We start from the raw sequence: 13,124 nt of genomic DNA on the forward strand, positions 1-13,124 counted from the left end.
TCCAGAGAGATCGTGCTTTCGTTAAAGGTTGATGCGGTTCATTCTACTCTAGAAGTCCTAGAAGTGTAATTGTGCGTGTAAGACTTTAGCTGCAGGTCTTTAGTTTTTCTCACCGATAAATGTTTAACAATTTAATGGTACATTGCAAACTTAGGCCCACTGTAAACGTAAGATGGTAAAGAAATGTCTTATCTGTACATTTATCTGATGTTTCTACGTACAACTTGACCGTTTGAGAGCGGCAAAGGCCAACTCCAGATCGTCATACCACCTGCTGGGTTTTTACTGGCGACTCTTTTTGGTCACCGGCGCCACCTGTCAAAACAACATACCGTTTTTATGGAGCACAGTTTTGTTCTTCAACTTGGCGCCGTGGATGGCGTGCGGACATTCTAGTAATGCGGCCACTAAACATTTGAGCAAACATAACCCAATTCTTTGAACGCGTCTGTCCCGAAAATAACAAAAGCAGAAACAGAAATCTCGCGCCTCCCTGGCCTAATTCTATTGCGCACGCGTACTGTCCGACCTACTTACCTAGCGTCACAGCACGCTATCCCTGCGCATGTTTACATTGCAGAAAATAGATCTGATAAAGATTATCCCATATCGACAATAATTTCATACTTAAGAAATCTAATAAATAATGTATTTTAGAGTAAAGCTTATAGCTAGTTATGATGGTGTTTACTACAATGATAAGTAAGGGAATGGTGCGCGGAGTGATCTCTCGGGTTGACCTGTGAAGGTGCCAGAACTATTTGTGCAGGCTGAGTGAAGAGACGGATCAAGGCAAGTCTGCAGAGCGGAGGTCCTACTGCTGTGTGTGGCTTCTTCTCCCCGATTCCCGTTCTGTTTCCCCCCGAAACCCTTCCACCCTCCACCCCCCGAGGACCCGTGCCGCCCTGTGCTATTCCTCGCACCATCCCTGCGTCTCCCTGTCGTGGACTTCAGCTGAGGTAAGCTCACGGCAGCGAAGCTCGCTGCTTCTTCTCTCTCTTCTCTCTCTCTCTGTGGTTCGGCCACGACTCACGTTAGTGTGACCGATGCATCAGGGTCGTCTGCACACACACACACAGGCCGGTCCCGAACCTGGCCTCTTGCTCGGTCACCGTGCGATTGTCCTCTTTCCCGAGGTCACAGCCTCCCAGCCCTCGGGTCGCAAGCACTATCCCTCCGTGGAAGCCCTGTCTTCCCTTCGGAACCGGTTGAAAACAGAGACATGTGCCCATCTGACCAGTGTAGCGATGTTGGACTCTGTCCCCATCCCGTCTTGGAAACTCCCCCTTTTTTTGCACAAGGAGACTGAAGACTCTGAACTGTTTGTACACAAGTGAATCCAAACGTCTGCAAAATACCGTTAAGCCAGTGCCCTGGGCAGAGACAGGAAAGTAGAGATTTGTTAAGGATTTTGTTCCTCTAGGGAGGAGGTGTTTACATGTGCTTAACTGTGGGGTGATTGACAGGTGCCAATCAATAGTTGGTATTGATATTTTCAATGGCATATTTCCAGTTTCACACTTGAAGTTGTTTGCAAGTGGTTTTTAATGTTTATCTTAGCATTTTGTCATCTGTGTGTATTCAAAATAGTGTATGGTGAGTGTTGTCAAAATAGCACTTGTATGCAATGCGTACCTTACAGATGTACGTTACAGAAAATGTTTATGTAAATGTTAAGTATTTGTTGTTATTTGAAAGCAGAAATTACAAGTTGTGACTTTATGAATAAACACAAGCTTTTGTTCAGGTTTCTCAATTATCGCTTGTAGAAAATGGGATTTTTCGGGGACAGTAGTTCTGTTGTTATAAGTCGTTGGACAGCTTTAAACATTATGTTGACTAGAAAGGTTACTTTGGAACAATAGATTTATCCAATTAGGATGACCTTGGTGTCATTATGGTGTCCTTGTCACTTTTTTTGTCCCTGGCATTATTGTATTAGCAAAAAAAAAAGGAGAAAAAAACTTGAAAAATAGCCAAATGAAAATTTGGCAGTGTTTTCCAAAGTGTGCCTTGCATTCAAATCATACTGGAATCTAAGTCCTTATTCTCAGCAAATTGCTACACAGCTAATTGTTTTCTTCCGAATCACTTGATAACATAATTGGTATAATCTTGTAATTGCAAAATTCTTCAGTGGAGGATACAACGTGATAATGTCCTGCATTCATACTTTCTTAAAACCATTTTCCCCATTACTTTCTACATTGCCTATCTATTCACATAACCATACCATTCTTGTTACAATCTTAAAGTCAGTGCAATACTTGTTAAAGAAGAGTACATTTTTAGTACCTCGTATGGGCTTTAAAAGCGATACAGTAGTTACTGTTGCTGCTATTACTTTATATTGCAGCATGTCAGATGCATTTTATATGTTGGTAAATCTTTGAATGTTGCCCTGTAATGTAATCTACCTCAGCATATCAGATGGAACAAGAAGATAGCCAGTGGTTGCAGTAATCACCTATATGCACACTGAATTTGTTGTTGGTTTGCACCAATGTGTCGATATCTTTCCAATTAGGTGTCAAATCATGTCATTTTCATTTCCTCCACGGACAAAAAAGATCGGTTTGATAAATAGTGTGTCAAATGATCAGAAAACTGTGATTTTGAGATTTTTATCTTCCAAACTATATTTGGGTACCGTACGCTCATAGTATAAGTGTATAATATCACACTGGAAAATACAACAAAATACACGTTTGCAAAATTGTCCAGGAGCAAGACTGCCAGCAAATTTGTGAACTGATTGTTCCTAAATATTGATTTATTTATTTTTTGGTGTCCCGTTGTTTAGCTTAGCAAGGATTTTGCGTGTTATTTAGGGAAAGCAATGTTTACTGTAGAATGGGTGCTAAACCAGTATAGAGCCGATATGGGCCCCATGGTTGACAGTTGTGTGAAAATGAGATAGCACCAAATTGTGAAGTCTGTCCCAGGAGCTGAACTGTTCCAGTTTGTCACACCTCTTGTGTGAAGACCCCACCCTTGAAACACCCCATCTATAATCATTGAGCTGTCCACAAAAGCCTCCTGAAGAAAAGGCCACAGAATAATCCCTTTTTCATGCTTTTGAGATGAGAGATTTCAGGGTCAGAGAGGGGTTGGGAACGTGCCTTTGATTTGCCAAATTTCTGCTCCCAGTTCGTTAAAAACATGATTGAGCCTAGATTCCTCAACATGATGCAATGCAGGGGTAAATTGAACATTGGTGCATTTCTTTGGTGATGAAAAAATGCGGGAGTGGATTTTTTAAATCCATATTCTTGACATTTGCTCTGTTTGGCGTTCCGACGCTTATTGAGCATCAAGAAGCTATTGTCGTGCCGGGTTAATGATTTTTCGACTGCATGGTTTCTCTCCCGAACACCCAAATATTTGCCTTGAAGGATCCAACAGTCCTGCATGTATTCAAGATTACACCGCTTGCTTACCACAAGGCTATCTATTGTACAGCCAAACCATTGTGATTTCAAAAGCATTCCATAGGTGATCCTTGATCCCTTCATTTTGAGAACAGATAGCTCTAAGATTGGCGGTTTGAAAATATCCTCACCATACAGATGTGCATAAGATCAATGATGGCCTGTGCAGGTCAGTGTACGTGGCAGATCTGTGAATTTTTCCCTGTGTTAATTGTGGGTTTGCAGAGGCTTAAGTTTGCTGATGCTGCATGGTTCTAGGGCTGTCCGCTGTTGCCTGGCTAGCGGGCCGTCCCAATGCATCCTGACGTTGTTGCCGCACGGTAAATAAATTAAATGAGGCCAATTTCTCAGGGCAGGATGAATAACTAATGCGCAAATTGCATCAGACATATTGGGAGCGATAGGACGATTTTGCGTACAGATATGACAAACATTCTCGGTGACTTTAGTTTGCAGCATCAGGAAGAAGATGTATACAATTATTTACCTCACGTTGTAGGCTGAATGATTGGGCGACATGGGGATGTGTACATTTCCATGCCAGACGGGGACATTTGCAGGAAATCATTTCACAGATGAAAGGTATGATGTATGACTCCAATGCTGATCACAGGGGTAGAAATTGCACTTGGAATTGCATGGATTGCTGTAGCAATTGGAGGTTTCCACCCAGGCGTTAATTAGTGCCAGCGAACAGATGGTTGTTTCAGACTTGGCTGGGTTTTTATCCCATGCAGCGCAGGGCCACAGGCACCGGGTCAATGAGAAACTGCCAGATCGCGAGGACCGGGCCTTTGTATACGCTGACTGGGAGTAATGCTTGGTGGGCTCGGGCTGTCAGCGAGAAATGGGGGAATCTATCTTTCCCTCTGCTCGTAACATCCGGTAATCCTGAGATGCGCTGGGACAAAACGGAGGAAGTCAGTCTTATTACCGAAGATAGGAACACGAGTAACCTTGGTTGTGGGTTATTCCTGCTGAAGGACCCCATGTATTATCGAGTCCTTGGGTAGTGCTAACCTGGGAGAGAGAGATTTTTCTTATTGTAAGCTGTTGCAGTCTTGTATCATTGAACTGAAGCTGTATGCCGGAAGCGTTTCTATATCGAAGCTCTTGAGATCAGCGAAAGTTTTGACAGTCAACATGTAACGGATGGCGTGCCGCTGTATATATTATGCATTTTGTGTTCCGTAGCCAATTTTACACAGTCTGAGCACCGGCAGCTGCACTCTCCTCCGTTTTGTTGTAAAATTACCCCTAGTAAATCTCTCCTGTATACTATCGATGAAAAAGAAATGACGAAACTACCAATTTTTACAGATTTTGCAGTGGGAGCAATACCATCTGGCTTTGGCATCTATTTGTTCACCTGTAAATTGGGTTTGACACGAAATCTTTTCACGACCGCTATTCTAGTCGGTCCCCATCATGGTTAGTGCCCCTCGCTTTGTGATGGGACAATGAGGGAAAGAGGACTCTTGTCGATGACGCAGTGAGGTGGAGCATACAAAATATCTCTAAAAATAAAATGTCTCTAATTACAGCAAGCAATGTATGCTGAAATAGTATAGTACCCATAGGTTTGTTGTTTTAAAATGGATAACAGTATTATCAACAAAAACAATATTTACATTTTCTGTTATCAACAATATTCTGCATTTTTTGGCAGGACGTTATGGTATGTTGTATTATATAAACATTGAAAACACACCGGAAAAAAATTTCAAATTCAAAAATTGAAATATTGTCTGCCTTTTGCAATCAGGCAGGTGTTTCATGACCGGCAAAATATGTGCTTGGAATGTTGTGCATACAGGTATTTTTAACAAGTTTTGTATTCAGTTTTACTATGTATTTTTTCACATTTTTATAAGCTTTAGTTCGCTTGATGTTTGTGGGGAAGGGGGGATATGGCAAGAGAGGGCATGTTGTATTTATAGACTTTTATCAATATATACATGGAGTTTATCTTTAGAAAGTTATCCACTTCCTCCTAGACAAACATACATCTATCCAAAGTGTCTCCAAGAATTATAGTTCTCACGGCCTCTTGGGGCACCTACGGAACAAAATAACTTGTATTTGATCACTCATTTGTAAAACATGAATGTTAGTTATGCATATTAGATTCGGAGTTACGTGTTCAGCAAAAGAAACCGGCCCTGCCAAGTTATATGTTCCTGTGTCCTATGATTGCTGAATTTTTATCGATGTCGGCGTCCTTTAGCCAAGCAGTATTTCAAGTGAAAATGGGACACTTGGGAGCTGTTAGCTAAAATTGAAGGACATGCTGTGTTGTCTTTTCTGCTGGGCCATTTTAGAATAGAAGATTGACTGTGAATTAAGTGCAGGGTTAGAGTTAGGGTACTGAGTAAGGAGGACATAAAACTAGTGCGCAGTAAAGACCAAACTGAGGCAGCATGTTATACTCCAGCTGTCAGATATATCCTGCTTGTGGATCACAAGGTTGTTGGTTCGAATCCTGTGAAATGTATGTAGCCCCAGGGCCCTGATATGCACTGTAGGCTTACAGTTCTTGGAAGGTATGTTAAGCTGTAGCCTGAACATATGAGAGAACCACCACTTATCTCCATAACAGTATGCACTATTCCCAACTTGTGTTATGCTGTTGTAATACTGGTATAGTGATAAGACTTAAATGCAGAATTACTACTAGTACTAACTTGTATTACTTTGTAATGCTAGTACATGTATAGAGATAAGAGATATAGATAACAAAATGGTACATTGAGTAGAACAATCACAGATCTTTATCAATCCCAAGTGAGTCTCCAAAACACTTTCACACCACATCCTTGTTACTAGTAATGAAGTCTGATTGTTTGACAACAAGATGCTGTGTAATTTGCAAATTACTGTCTGCTGTTATCTCTGCGATGTTTTGGAGAGTACAATCTAAAGCCTTGATACTCTAATGTAGTCCTTTAATGTATATAGCTCCAAACTCTCACCCCCTCCCTCTGGCAGGTATACAGCCTAGCACTAGTAGCAGTCAGACTAGACTAGTATTACAGTATGAAACTGTTGTGTCCAAGATAGTATAGTTCCCTCATCTGATAGTGTAAAAGAAATGAAAAAGCTCAGTTTATAACAAAGGACATGTTTTGTGGTAGCCTTTATATTAGAAAAAGCTTCAACTTCAAGGGGTTTTAATGAGTTTGTAGGAGAAACCGGGACTCTTACAAGACAGACTCGGCCCAATTTTAATGCTTCAAAGAATCAACCCATTTGCTGATCCATTTCTGGAGTCCGGCCAGAAGTGCTTCTCAAGTAGTGGTCAGCACATCTTTTCTGGGGGCAATTGGTAATGCACCTTTCATCCTCAACTGTCTTCTTGGTATATTGTATATCATCTACTGGGGCTGGCATTGATCACTTGCCAAAACAACAAGAAAGTAAAGTTTTGGATGCAGACACATGAACTTGAAGTTGAAATAGGCGTCAGTGGCACTTGCCCAGAACCTTGTCCAAGTCCGTAGTTTAGTCTGTTCCTTTTGCGTTACGCAACTCCGGTGTATCTGCATCTTCAATATACATATGTATCTCTCAACAATGTCCAAGCAGATCCTACGGTAGCATAAGATGGTATCAAAAGCTGCCAGAGGAGTGAAGCCGGTTTAGGAGTGTGTTTCGCTACCAGGCAAATGGACACCTAGGCTGACTACACTCCCTGGCCAGTTTGGAACTATCTTATGCCATCTGCTTGGAGACTAAACAAATGTATATCATCTGTCCTTGTGACCTGAAGTTAGAAATACAGTCAAACCTGTATTAGGGGCCACCTCTACAGAGGGGCCACCTGTCCATAGTGGCCACTTTTTGTCGGCCCTTGGGTATTTTATCTACAAGTTGTCACCTCTATACAGAGGCCACCTGTCTATAGTGGCCAAATTTGTCTGGTCCCTTGAGTGGCCGCTATAGACAGGTTTGACTGTACAGAAAGTAAATTCTAAGTACAGAATCACAAAACACAAATCAAAGTTACCTCCATGTGTGTGGTAGGGCCCGTTTATGGCCAGGAAGCTATATTGGAGGGACGGATTGTGGACACCTGGATTTATGAACGTCAGAAAAATACTGCGGCCTCCTTGAAGGGCCCTACAAATCAAGGGAAGAACCTTTAAAAGCTGAAGAGTATTTTATGGGCTGCATTCAGCCAGCTGAACTATCAATTCCTGATTTTGGCACCACCATGAATTTAGTGAGTTGCCTTGCATTTTCAAAAAGTTATATGCCGTGTCTTAGGGCTAGTAAAGAAAAATATTTGGTAAGTTAAGTTATAGTAATTAATAGATATCAAGGTTATACTTTGATTATCAGGTTTGTACAAATTGCTTTTGTCGCTCCCAGTTTTCACCCAATTTTCAGAAGATCATAAGCAGCCAAATTGAAGATTTTACATAAAAATAGAAAACTTGTACTTTTGACTGGCATGGAAAAGATATACCTTCAAAACTGTTGCTACAATGAGATTAAAATCATTATTGAAAAAAGTGTCCGAAGTATTATTGTAAAAGTTACAAATGTCAAATATTTGAATTTGAGTCTTTATAAATTCTTTGACCTTACGATTTGTTATAAATAAATTCCCTTTGTGTTAAGGGCTTGTATCAGCAAACTGGTTTTTATGTAAACATCTGCCCCAAAAGCAAACAAATTCTTCCGGCTGTTACTATAACCAGGCCTTGAAATTGTATCGAAGTAAAGAATCCATATTCAAAGTATGAATTCGTGCAAGAAAACACAAACAGTGGTGTCCAGTATCGCTGGATTCATGTTTTGCATACCACAAATGCAACCAGTAACGTACAGGAGATACAATTTCTCATGTGAGAGTGAAAATTACACCAGCATATATTTTTAGATGTCTGGGGTTTGGTGTGGCCAAAGGGCTATAAAAAAGGAGATGGGTACTGCCAATGCATTAAGAATTGTGTAGTATTAGGTTGGTACAGTCTTTGTGAAAACATCACAGAAGTCTTTTTTACAAAAAGGGAACTGCTTTTTATACAATTTCTAACTTGTTTGTTTCCTTGTGTCTATTGTGGCTAACTCCCCTTAGGGTCCTCTGTAATAGCTTGGACATCCTACTGTATTTAGTCAGCATTTGTGTGGCAAACAACTGTCAATATTATAATGATGTGATTAATGTTTGGCATGATTTTCCTTTGTTACAGAAATGATGCATTGATTTGCATCAGTCAAACACTGATTTGCATCAGCCCAATTCCCTTTCCTAGAAATCAGACTCCCTTATTTCTGTCCACTGTTCCAGAAACTGGGTCCTGAAGTGTTTCATGTTTTATAGGATGTCATTAGTTTTGCAGATTACTTGGCTAATGATTCCTATAAGCTCTAGTAGGGTTTTTGAAGGCATCGCAATATAGTACATATTAGCCACATGCACGTAGAAATATGTCACCGAATGCAGTGGTGCAAAAATATGAAATATTAAAGGCAAAGTCCTGTAACATTGAGATTTGAAATATATGCAATTCTCCTTGAGAGGATATTGCTTTCTGGAAACATCAGTCAAAATGTTGCACTGTAAATTCTTTGAGCTTGGTTATTTTTCTTTCCCGCTGAATATATTACTGCAATGATTGTGTAACTTTTATGTCAGATTTTGTTATGGCAATATTATATCAAAATTATGACAGCAGTTGGTTATTTCTGTGGCCACACCTTACTCCTTAGCATAAATTGTTAAGGTGTGCTCAAGACAGAAGCAAATTGAGAAGTACAAAGAGTGTTTTTTTTTGTACAAAAAAAAAGAACAACAAAACAGTTGGTTTGATTATCATGTTCCAGTATAAAAACATGGCGCAGAAAAGACAGCCTTTAAAACAAATGTCTTGTCCATTGTGCTAATTGCTATATTCATCTAGATTTTTAAAATTTATGGAGCTTTTCTACACCTTTTACTTTTTTATGCGGCATCTTTTCCCAGCAGAATAGCTTCAATTTGGCAAGATGAATAAGCAGGCTTAGCCAGTGTGCCGAAGTAGTGGCTTTAATGTAGTAATGCCGGCATTACAAATACACACACGGCAAAAGAAATGGGGATTGAAATATGCTTCTCACAATGCATTATGGAGTAATGAACATCTTGACCCAGTTATTCAAAGATGAGTGACCTCTGCGTGCGACCTCGGTGTTTGCGGAATGGCAGAGCCACAATAAGGGTGGGCGGCTTGTTTCCAGGCCTGCCAGGCTTATCTCTTCAATTATTCACCAGGTGGGATTGGGCAGAGAAGGGATGTGGATGTATTTAGCACCTTCCCTATCAGGTGGGATAAGGAAAACAGGTGGCACTGGTGAACACTGTCAAACTAGGTCAGGTGTGAACAAGTGAAATGATCCAGACAATTGGAGGATAGCTTCTCACAAAAAGACATTACTATAGAAGAAAAAAGCAAGGTAAATGGTAAAACTGTAAACAGAAACTTAGACACAGAAAATACAAAAACATAAAAATCTCAGGACATTTTGTCTTTGTTAGGTTTTTAAAATTGTGAGTCCTCAATTAGCTTCCCACCAAGAAATACAGTAGTCAGTCAGTCACTTTATTCTGCATCTAGAAATACAATAGAAGCCAGTTAATTGCACAACGGATAACTGCACATTTCTGTTAATTGCACGGAATCTCAAAGTCCCGCATTAATGTGGTCCAGCTGAATAACTTCGCTTTGTTGCACCATCCGGATAATTGCACAAAATGTGCTGGCAAATGGGGAGTGCAATTAAATGGATTCTACTGTATCACTACAGCAGAACAAAATAAGGTACATGTAGATGGTGAAGAGTATAGAAATTGAGACACAGAAAATCTCTGTGGCATTTTGTCTTTGTTCTCATTGTAAGGTTCGTTAAGTAATTGTGAGACCTCAATTAATTGTAATTTCATTTAAGGTCCATTAAGGTAGAATGTAAGTCTGTAACTATACATATATTCATGAGTATGTTGTATGTAAACATTATAATGCTTGAAGAATAGTAATAGTGATATATGTTACTTGTGGTAATCGTAAGTAAAATCTATGATTTAGTTTTGATAATGAAAGGAGAGCAGTTAAATAGAAATGATTTTTATTTGTAATCCAAAAATGTATGATTTGGTTATGATGATAAAAGAGTAATTAAACAGAAATGGTTTTAAAAATTGATTTGTATGATTTATGACTGGATTGGAAAATTGTGTGATAACTAAAATTGTGAAGCATCTTATAAACTCTCTTGGGGAAAGTAGAAGACCATCTCCTGTATAATTAATGTGTGAGGACAATGTTGCACCAAGATTCAAACTGTGAGTTTGAAAAGCTGTTAATGTAAGTATTAAATATGAATATAGTTAGGGTTAGTTTTAAGATGTACAAGATAAAGATAAATATGCTTCAGGGCTCAATATTCACCTAAAGTTTACACCTATCATTAAACCTGATGATGTAGGCGCACAGGAAGAAAAAATTGTGTGCGCACACAAAAAATTATATTCAAGTAGAATGTCAGCAACATAATACACATATATCTTGATGCAATGGTGCACCTGCAGTAAAAAATTAGGCGTACAAAAGTGCATATCCACACATGGCCAGCAGATACATTGTAAAGGTTACAATGCACCTGTTTTGATCCCCCTTTCACATTACACTTGTCATGAATTCAAATAAAGGATTAAGGTAGATTTCACCAAGCAGGGAGAATGCCTTTTACCTGCGTATTGTGTTCATTTCTACCTGCCCGTGTTATTACACCGGAAGAATAGCGCACCTGTGCACTGAGAGATAACGGTTTCAAGGCTGACACATAGAGGGCTTGTAGTTATTGGAAAACGGCTTTTGCTAGCTTTTCATGTAGGATTTGGTCTTGAGGACAGGGTTGGACAAGTCCACTAGCACTATTGTCCCGGGCAAGTGAAAGCACTGATCGGGCAAGTACGTGTCCCAATCTACTTGCTCATCGGGCAAGTAAGATTTTTCCATTGAGTGAGATTTTTATAATAGTGGCTTTTTACAGTCATTGCGTCAAGCTTTGGTCAATACAGAAACATAAAGCCAATAATAAAAGAATTCCATTGCTGGAAGCGAAAATACATAGAAAAGTGTCATTTGAATTCTGGGCAAGTAAAAAGATGGTTCGGGCAAGTAATTTTTTAATCTACTTGCCCGATAGGACAAGTGAATTTTAAACAACTTGTCCAACCCTGGAGGATGCGTCTACGAATGTCGTGGAATGTCGTTGTCGTCCCCGAAAATGGACGACGGCAGGTGAGACCAGGTGACAAATCGGGACGAATTAGCGTAATGGTCCCCCGAGGCGACGATTTCACAAAGGAGAAAGTCTGGTGGCACGAACTAAAACACTCGCTGTGGCGCCCTGGCACCTACACATGCTAGCAGGTTGACCTTTCAAGTTTCCAGTACTATCCTTCACGTTCCCTTACACGTTTGTGGCACTAGGATGAGCATCCACAGATGTGCATTTCAGACACAATGTAGTGAAGATATATCTTGCATTAGAATAGCAATAGCTGAAATATCTTTGCAAATTCCTTCAAATTATTCAAGAAAGTTGAAAATTTCCATTTAACTAATACAGAGATGGTGCCTCACTGTCTGGACCTGGAAAATGCCTCTTAAAGCATAATGGATAATTTAGATAGAACTTGATAGCTTTTTGACCTATCTTTCCAATTGTGTAATTGCTTAACACAGTTCAAAACAGTCAATGCCTGTTGTTTAAGGACATTTTTAGTTCATTGTTTATTCATGGTGCTGTGATATTCAAAGATGATTGTGTTTCCAAGCTACTAGACTTTGTTGCATGTTGTTGCAAGTTTATTATTTGGTAGTGACTGAAGTATTTATTTACGTTTTTATTCATTTATTTTAAAGGGACTTGAATTGAATTGACTAAAGTAAAGCCTACTAAAGGGGTGGGTGTGCATCAACTGTGGACTTAAAAGGCAAGGAGCGCCATCTTAAAGCTGGTTCAAGTCTTTAAAGTCCTAAAGATGTCTTGTTAGTGGTTCAAAATAGGCACACTTGAACTGTGGTTCAGCATACCTTACTTTGACTGTAACATAAACAATTCAAAAACTGATAAGGTCTCAAGGAGCTATGGAAAAATATCCCCATGTCCTATCTGGTTGTCTTTGGCATTGCTATAACTTAAACTTAATGTAAGCTTTGTTCACATGTTGCATAATAGCAATTATACTATGTACCGTGTAGTCAATAGTGTAGAAGACATGTGAGGGTCAGATTCTTGACATGCGTCACGTTGTTATGTTTAATTTGAAAGCGAGGGGCAATCCTTAACGATGTGGACTCCCATTGTTTGGTCTGGTGCGGCTACACGTGATCGCGGCCCCTGACGATAGCTCGCGGCTACAATTATAGTCGAGGTAGTAATTACCAGTAGGTTTTCCTATACCTTCTTTGTGCATTTGTGCACATACTGTAAACGGCCTTGATTTGGGAAGGAATTCATTTGACCAGTATTTATTCATTAATATTTATGTCAATTCCAGCCACTTGAAATATATATTAGATATTTGATCCAGGATGGAAAATTGTGTTTTGATGAAAAAGCTGTGTTGTTTTACTAGTATCTCCAAAACTAAAAAGAATTTTGCTGGCCCAAATGAAAGAATTTTACAGTATTTCCCTG

At 39.6% G+C, this 13,124-nt stretch overlaps 1 protein-coding gene across 6 annotated transcripts in view; it reads left to right on the forward strand.

Moving 5' to 3' along the window:
* Positions 1-756: 756 nt before the first annotated feature.
* The window catches only part of LOC118403595 (poly(rC)-binding protein 3-like), an 85,199-nt gene continuing 72,831 nt past the window's right edge, over positions 757-13,124 (forward strand). For 4 of the 6 annotated variants that reach the window (XM_035802348.1, XM_035802357.1, XM_035802356.1 and 1 more), the window contains exon 1: positions 757-959. The gene's annotated coding sequence lies outside the window, so the exon portion shown is untranslated. The remainder of the gene's footprint in view (positions 960-13,124) is intronic. The other 2 variants (XM_035802359.1, XM_035802360.1) reach the window with 1 other exon arrangement.

Source organism: Branchiostoma floridae, chromosome 16, assembly GCF_000003815.2.
Source record: "Branchiostoma floridae strain S238N-H82 chromosome 16, Bfl_VNyyK, whole genome shotgun sequence".
Classification (NCBI taxonomy): Eukaryota; Metazoa; Chordata; class Leptocardii; order Amphioxiformes; family Branchiostomatidae; genus Branchiostoma; species Branchiostoma floridae.